We start from the raw sequence: 7,658 nt of genomic DNA on the forward strand, positions 1-7,658 counted from the left end.
ATTTTTATTAAATTTTATTAATTTTAATGAACATTTACAGAGATTTTGGATTTCCATTCCTTCATTGTTGCACTGGTGTAATTTGATTTTATGGTGGCTAATTCATTCATTCTAATTCTTTCACTGTATGATTGTTTCCTCATTCTGGGTTTGTATAGTTCTACACTGAGCAATTATCTTGAATTTAATCATATTTTCTAAATTTTAAAGATTATCGACAATGCAGATTTTAATTTGTAAGAATTTTTATCCAACATATTTATCTTGGCATATTTCAATTGATTTTATTTCAATTGATTTTATTGTAATTGTTTCTAATTATCCAGAAAGAATCTTGTAAACATCATTTTACTTAATAAAAAGCTGTGATTTATTTTAACAGTGATTGTAGTGTGATTCAGGGCTTACTTTTTAGGTTTTTAATTTAATGCTAAGTAGAATTTATAACCTACAACACCTTGTTAGAGTAACTTTATTATTAATATTAAGAAAGTAAAATGATTTAAATTTTTATACTGAACGCTAAGGAAGGAAGAAAAAGATATGGAATATTTTTAGAAGTCTAAAAATGTTGTTGCTGATGACACGGTCTAGCCTGCTGTTACAGCTCATTGTGTCACATCATCAGTGGAGGGTCTTCCTTCTTTTATGACTCTCTTCTCTCACTAGTATGATATCTTTTCCCAAGGGCTGGTCCCTCCATACAACCTACCCAAATATGTAAGACAAAATCTCACCATCCTTGCCTCTAAGAAGCACCCTTATTGCATTTCCACCAAGACTGACTAGTTTGTTCTTTTGACAATCTATGGGATATTCTGTACTCTTTTCCAAACTACAATTCAAAGACATTGAGTGTTCTTCTATCAATCTTTTTCATTATCCAACTTCCAGATGTGTAAGAAACAAAGAAAACTCAGAGAAGGAAACCAAGAAAGCAATACAATTTACAATAGCCAGTCACAAGTTGAGATACTTGTGAGTGAACATAACTAAAGATTTAAAAGACTTGTACAAAGGAAAACTACAGAGCATTTCTGGAAGATACAATAAAAGACCTAAAGAAATGGAAAAATGTGCCTTATTCATGGATAAGAATACTCAATATTATAAAAATGACAATCCTATCAAAAGCAATCTACATGTTCAACACAATCCCAATACAGATATCATACTCATTTTTCAAGGAGATTGTAAGGGAAATTGTAAAATTTATTTGGAGAGGAAATAGACCAGAAATAAGCAAAGTACTTTTGAAAAACAAAAGTGAAGTGGGAGACATAGCACTCCCTGACCTCAAAACCTACTACCCAGTGGTAGTAACCAAAACAGCTTGGTACTGGTATAATGACAGGCAAATAGACCAATGAAAAAGATTGAGAACCCAGAAATCTATCTATGGTCAACTGATATTTGACAAGGAAATAAAACCTATTAAATGGGGAAATTACAACCTCTTCAACAAATGGTGCTGGTAAAACTGAACTCTTATTTGCAGAAAGCTGAAACAGAATCCACATCTTTTACCATACACAAAATTCAACTCAAGGTGGATCAGAGACCTAGGCTTAAAGCCAAACCCCATAAAGTTTATAAGAGACAAAACTGGGATCAAACTTAGAAGACCTGGTCTACAGTATAAAGAAACTGCCAAGTAAAGGCAAAAGTGCACAATTTGAAGAGGATAACATTTATTAATATGTACTTCTGAAGATTAAATCCCTGCACCCATCAAAAACTTCTTCCATAAAGGTGAAAAGAAAATACCAACTGGGAACAAATTTGGCAATACCATCTCTGACAAGAGTCTCATAACAAAAATTTACAGAATACTTCTGGGCCTCCACAAGAAAAAGTCTGATACTGTAATTGCAAAATAGCCAAAACACATGGAAAGAATTTTCACAGAGGAAGATAGTTGAATGGCAAGTAGACACATTAAGAAAAGCTCAACATCATTGACAATAAGAGAGATGTAAATCAAAACCACAGTGAGATACCATCTTACTCCAGTAACAGTGGCAAAGTTTAAACACGTTGCCACAAATGATGATAAAAAAATGTGTTTCTAAGCACGGTCTTCAATTAACAGTATGCGGCAACATGTTAAAAGGACAGCAGGTAATAAATATTGGAGAGTATGTGATGAGACAGGAACTCTTACATTGTTGACAGCATCGTAAATTGGTATAACTATTCTGGAAGATAGTATAGTGTTTCTTCAAAAAGCTGGACATAAAAACTCCATGTGACTCACTACTTGGAATAAAACCAGAGAGAATGAGACCTAAGGCACAAGCAGACACTTGTACACCAATGTTCATAGCAGTGTTATACAACCATTGCAAGAATATGGAAACAGCTCAGATGTACAACCATAATCGAATGGATTGAGAAATTATGGTACATTCACACAATCGAATAATATGCAGCATGCAGGAGCGGTGAATTTTTAAAATTACTACCTACCTTGGGAGGAACTGGAGTGAACTGAGTCCCATAAGGACAAATACTGTATAAAAACCATTATGGTAGACTAAGTATGGGGATCCAAGGCGGCGAAAGGTTGGAGCAGAGGGATGAGAATGGGGATAGGGTCATACAATTTGATGAGGGGAGGGAAATGGGAAAGATCCAGTGTGAAAAACAATGTGTTCAAATTTTGTAAATAAATCAGTATAAAATAACAATTAAAAGAAACTATTGAAGATACCAAGACTTGGATCAAGCACACATTAGGTTTTAAACTGATACAGTTTTTGTTATTGTTGTTAGGTGTCATCAAGTTGCTTGCAACTCAGAGCAATTCTATGTACAACAGCTCTGAACTCTGCTCTATCTTGAGACAACTTCATTGTTTCTGATACACCTACTCCCATTACCCTAGTCACAGAGTCATTCTATCTCATACCAGGTCTTTCTCGCTTGCACTGTCCCTCCACCCTTCCAAGCATGATGAAATTGATCCTTAGCTCTATGGAAAGGTTCACGACAGCAGATTTTTCCAGTGCAAAGTATCTTGTGATTTCTTGATTGCTGTTACCATGAATATTGATTGTGTATTCACATAAAATAAAATCATTGGTGACTTCAGTCTTTTCTCTAGCTGTAATGATATTGTTTATCTCTTTGGTGGTGAAGATTTTTGTTTCTCAACGTCAAATTCAGGAAAAGCATATCATTAATCATATACGGGGCAAATAATGACAAGCATAGGCTATCCTAGTTAACTTAAATATTCACTGCCTAGTTATCACCCTGCTTAACAGTTAAACATTCACTCAATATAGTTAACTCCTAAAGACTCAAAAACTCATTGCTACTGTGCAAATTCTGACCCATAGTGACCCCCAGTAGGGTTTTGAGAGTGTAAATTATAAGGAGAGGAGACTACTCATCTTTCTTTGGAAAATCCCCTGGTAGATTCCAACTGCTGGACAGATCTTTAAGTTAACCACACAAGTCATTACAAATTATACCATTAGAGCTTCGCATGGAATTTAATAATTTTCTGTATTTGAGGTTTATGCCAAGGTGAATGTCTTAGACCTCTAAATATTTTTAACTTTTATTATCATGTTAAAATTGAAATTAAGAATAAAATTTAGCCATATAATGAAAGCTGGGGAGAAAAGTTTTCTTTAAGTGAAAACAACACAATTAAAATACTACTGTATTTTAACACTTTAAAAGTATAGGCTTTAAATTGTTGTTGTTGTTATGTGCTGTCGAGTCGCTGCTACTCATAGCAAAGCTATGTACAACAGCCCTAAACTCTCCTCTGTCCTGTGCCAATCTCACTGTCTCTGACACTCCCATCCCAATTAACCAAGTCTCTGAATCAATCCACCTCATAGAGGGCCTTCCCTTCCTGTGCTGTCCCTTCACCTTCCCAAGCATGATGTCCGTCTCCAAGGACTGGTCCCTCCTTACAGCATGTCCAAAGTATGTTAGACGGAGCCTCAGAATCCTTGCCTCCAAGGAGCACCCTGGTTTAACCTTTTCCAGGATAAATCTGTTTGTTTTTTTAGCAGTCCATGGTACTCTCAATACCCTTCCCCAGCACCACAGCTCAAAGGCATCAGTTCTCCTTCTATCCTCCTTGGTCATTTTCCAACTCTCTGATACATAACAAGTGATTGTGAAGACCATGGCCTGTATCAGACGCACCTTAGTCTCCAGAGAGACACCATTGCTCTTCAGTACTTTGGAGAGGTCCCTAACCGCAGACTTTCCCATGGCAATGCGCCTTTTAATTTCCTGGGTACTGGTGCCAAGAGTGTTGACTGTGGAGCCAAGCAAACTAAAGCTGTGAACAATCTCAATATCTTCACCATCCATCCTGATGATGCCAGTTGCCCCGCTTGCTGAAACTGAGGAGGACCTGAAGTGCTTGCTGCATAGAGTCAAAGACTGCAACCTCCAATATGGATTGAGGCTCATTGTCAAGAAGACAAAGATTCTCACCACTGGACCAATTGGCAGGCTTTAAATTACATAAACAAAATAAGGAAAAAGAACTTACTCATTTTTATAACATTTATGTGTATTATTTCTCTTATTTACTTGTCAAAATGGGACTGTAACAAGTATCTTACTCAAATACTCCAACACTTAATTGACACTGAATCAGAATAGACCCAAAACTGGCCCTTCAGTGAATTTTCAGAGCCTGTGAAGTACACAGAAGCCCATTTCCCATCTCTATGACGAGGAGCAGCTGGTGGATTTCAACTGTTAGCTTTGACTAGGCCTGCTCGAGGGTGTGACTTTAAAATCATTGATGAGGTGATGGGTCTGTGGGCTGGCCTGTGGCTTGGAGCCTTGGAGTCTCCCTTCACTCTGGAAGATGGCTAGGTTGCTGACCTCACAATGGTGGTCTCATCTTGGTGACAGGTAAGAGAAGTTTCTGGGGTCCTATTTGTTGTGTGGTACTGTTCTTTTTCTCCCTCAAAAGTGGGTGGCCTTGAGCCTTAGACTAAGGGTAAAGGTGGGGGCCTGCTTGAGGGTGTGACTTTAAAATTGTTTTGGGCTCTCAGGCCATGGGCCCTCTGGGCCAAATTTATTAATCTTAGAAGAATATTCTTTTAAAGACACAGCAATCATTTGTCTATTTGCTGTACTGAACGACTTGGAGTTGCTGTGATGCTGAACACTATAGTTGTGTCAGATACTATAATGGTTACCTATTATGTACAATGATTGGATGAGCTTCCAGATTGATTCATGTTGGGAAGCAGGAGTGGCATCCACTTCCTAAAGTAGATGTCTCTAGAAACTCTACAAACGCTTATGAATGTCCAGAAATGATGTTAGTTATAGAACAGAGTTTATGTCTTTTGTGCAAAATTTACTCTGAGTCATATTTGACTTGACAACACTGAAATACTGCTAAATGAGATTAGTGCTGTTATATCTGGAGGAACATTCATACACTTTGCACAAAACTCTTTGTCAATGTGCTGTATGAGGTAACCTGAGTTTGCTATGATGCTGATCTTTGTTCCATGGGGATATCAAATACCATAATGTTTTCCCATTGTGAACAGTATTTCATGGAGCTCTCAGTTTAACACAGGTTTGGAAACAGGAGTGGCATCCACTTCCTAAGTCACATGCCTCTGAAAACTCTATGAACTTGAAGAAACAATAGCTATAGAAAGGCATTAGGTCTTTTGTTCATAGAGTCACTATGAGTAGACCTCTACTCAATAGCAATCAACAACAGCAACAACAACATCTTTCTCTTGGCAGTAAATCTCTTTAACCACGATGCCATTAAAGCTTCATTATCTATTACTGTTGTTGTTTTATATTATAGAGTCAGAATCAAACCATAACTAATCCTGCAGCAAGTTTTCAGAGGTATTAAGTCACAAAGGACAAGATTACCCATTTTCTTCTATGGAGATTCTGGGGAATTCAAAACCATGCCTTTGGGTTGGTAGTGCCATTCTTTACCATTAAGCCACCGGAGTTCCCTTCTCTGTTATTAGTTACCAGCTAAGCCAGGCAAAAGACATTAAATAAATTCTGTCATTGTCTAAAGACAAAATTTTCCATATATGTTTGAATGGTAGATCACTTGAATTCTTCTCTCTTCCCTTTCCATTTTGGTATAAGTTGTCACCCTATCCAGCACTTCAAACACTTTGGCGTTCATCTAAATACGGAAGAGTAAATTCACAGAATGGTTCACAAACAAGCAAAAGAGAAACTTCTTCTTATATACAAAAATGATGATGAGAACCCTGCATTGGCAGTGTGCTGAATTCAAAATCAATAGATGTGTCAGCAATGCCTACCAGTATTTCTGCTTCCTACGCTTGCTAAGTAGAGACAGTATGGCTTTCAATCCCGGTTAAATATTACATTAAGAATCTTACTAAAACTGAGATGGAATTAGAAAATGGACTATAAACTTTTGGCAGGTTTTTCTCTGCTACACAGAACATTTTTAAAAGAAAATTCTATTTCATGATTATACTTCCTCAACCTTTACATTTCTTTTTTACTATCATTTTCTATAAACATTATATAAAGCAGTTACTCCCAGAAGATATTAATATTTACCCTACAGTTTCAAATTCCAGTACAACTAGTCTTTTTAATATCAATTTGAATATCAATAGAGTTATTTTGGATTCCTTGGTTGGTAGTGTTGAGTAGATTTACATCTATTTATTTCATTGTTAGTAAAAGGATTATGGGGAAGTTACACCAAAAGGTCAATTATTGAAAGAGTTATAGTATAGCATTATGTTGGCTTATTACACAGTTTTTATACTCAATACTTCCTTTTGTGACAAAAATACTATCTTCTAACGTTAGTGAAATTAGTCTCATAGTTTTAAATGACACATAACTCTCAAACCAATGAGAGAGAGCCATCTTGTGGTTTAATTATAAAGACTTCAGTCTTTATTTCTAAAATCCTTGAAGTGTAATCTTTGAAAATAGAAGCTTGTAAATGTGATTTAAAATTTCAATTTTCAGTTTATTAAATAGAATCCAATTCTCTCTCTCTCTCTCTCTCTCTGTGTGTGTGTGTGTGTGTGTGTGTGTGTGTATAAACTTGCCTTTAAATCATCAAAAGGAGTTTCTGTTATTGAGGATATTAATAGGACATAATTTGTTGCAATCTATTGCTATATTGGCAGAGCAGATTATCTGAGAGGCTGGGTTCTATGAGGAGAAGCATGGCGTTAGGATTGGTGGACGATCTATCAACAATCTGCGTTATGCAGATGATAGAACCCTGCTTACTGAAACTGAGGAAGACGTCATGACCTTACTGCGGATGGTCAAGGACTGCAGCCTTCAGTATGGACTGATGCTCAATGTCAAGAAAACAAAGATTTTCACCACTGGACCAATCGGTAGCATCAGGATGGATGGCGAAGAGATTGAGATTGTTCGCAATTTTAGTTTCCTTGGCTCCATGGTCAACACTCTTGGAACCAGCAGCCAGGAAATCAAAAGACGTATTGCGATGGGAAAGTCTGCAGTTAGGGACCTCTCTAAAGTACTCAAGAGCAACGGTGTCTCTCTGGAGATTAAGGTCCGCCTGATACAGGCCATGGTTTTTGCAATCACTTGTTATGCATCAGAGAGCTGGACAATGACTAGGGAGAATAGAAGGAGAATTGACGCCTTTG

Source organism: Elephantulus edwardii, unplaced genomic scaffold (genome assembly GCF_000299155.1).
Source record: "Elephantulus edwardii isolate Elephantulus edwardi_28Jun2011 unplaced genomic scaffold, EleEdw1.0 scaffold00018, whole genome shotgun sequence".
In the NCBI taxonomy this organism is placed as follows: domain Eukaryota; kingdom Metazoa; phylum Chordata; class Mammalia; order Macroscelidea; family Macroscelididae; genus Elephantulus; species Elephantulus edwardii.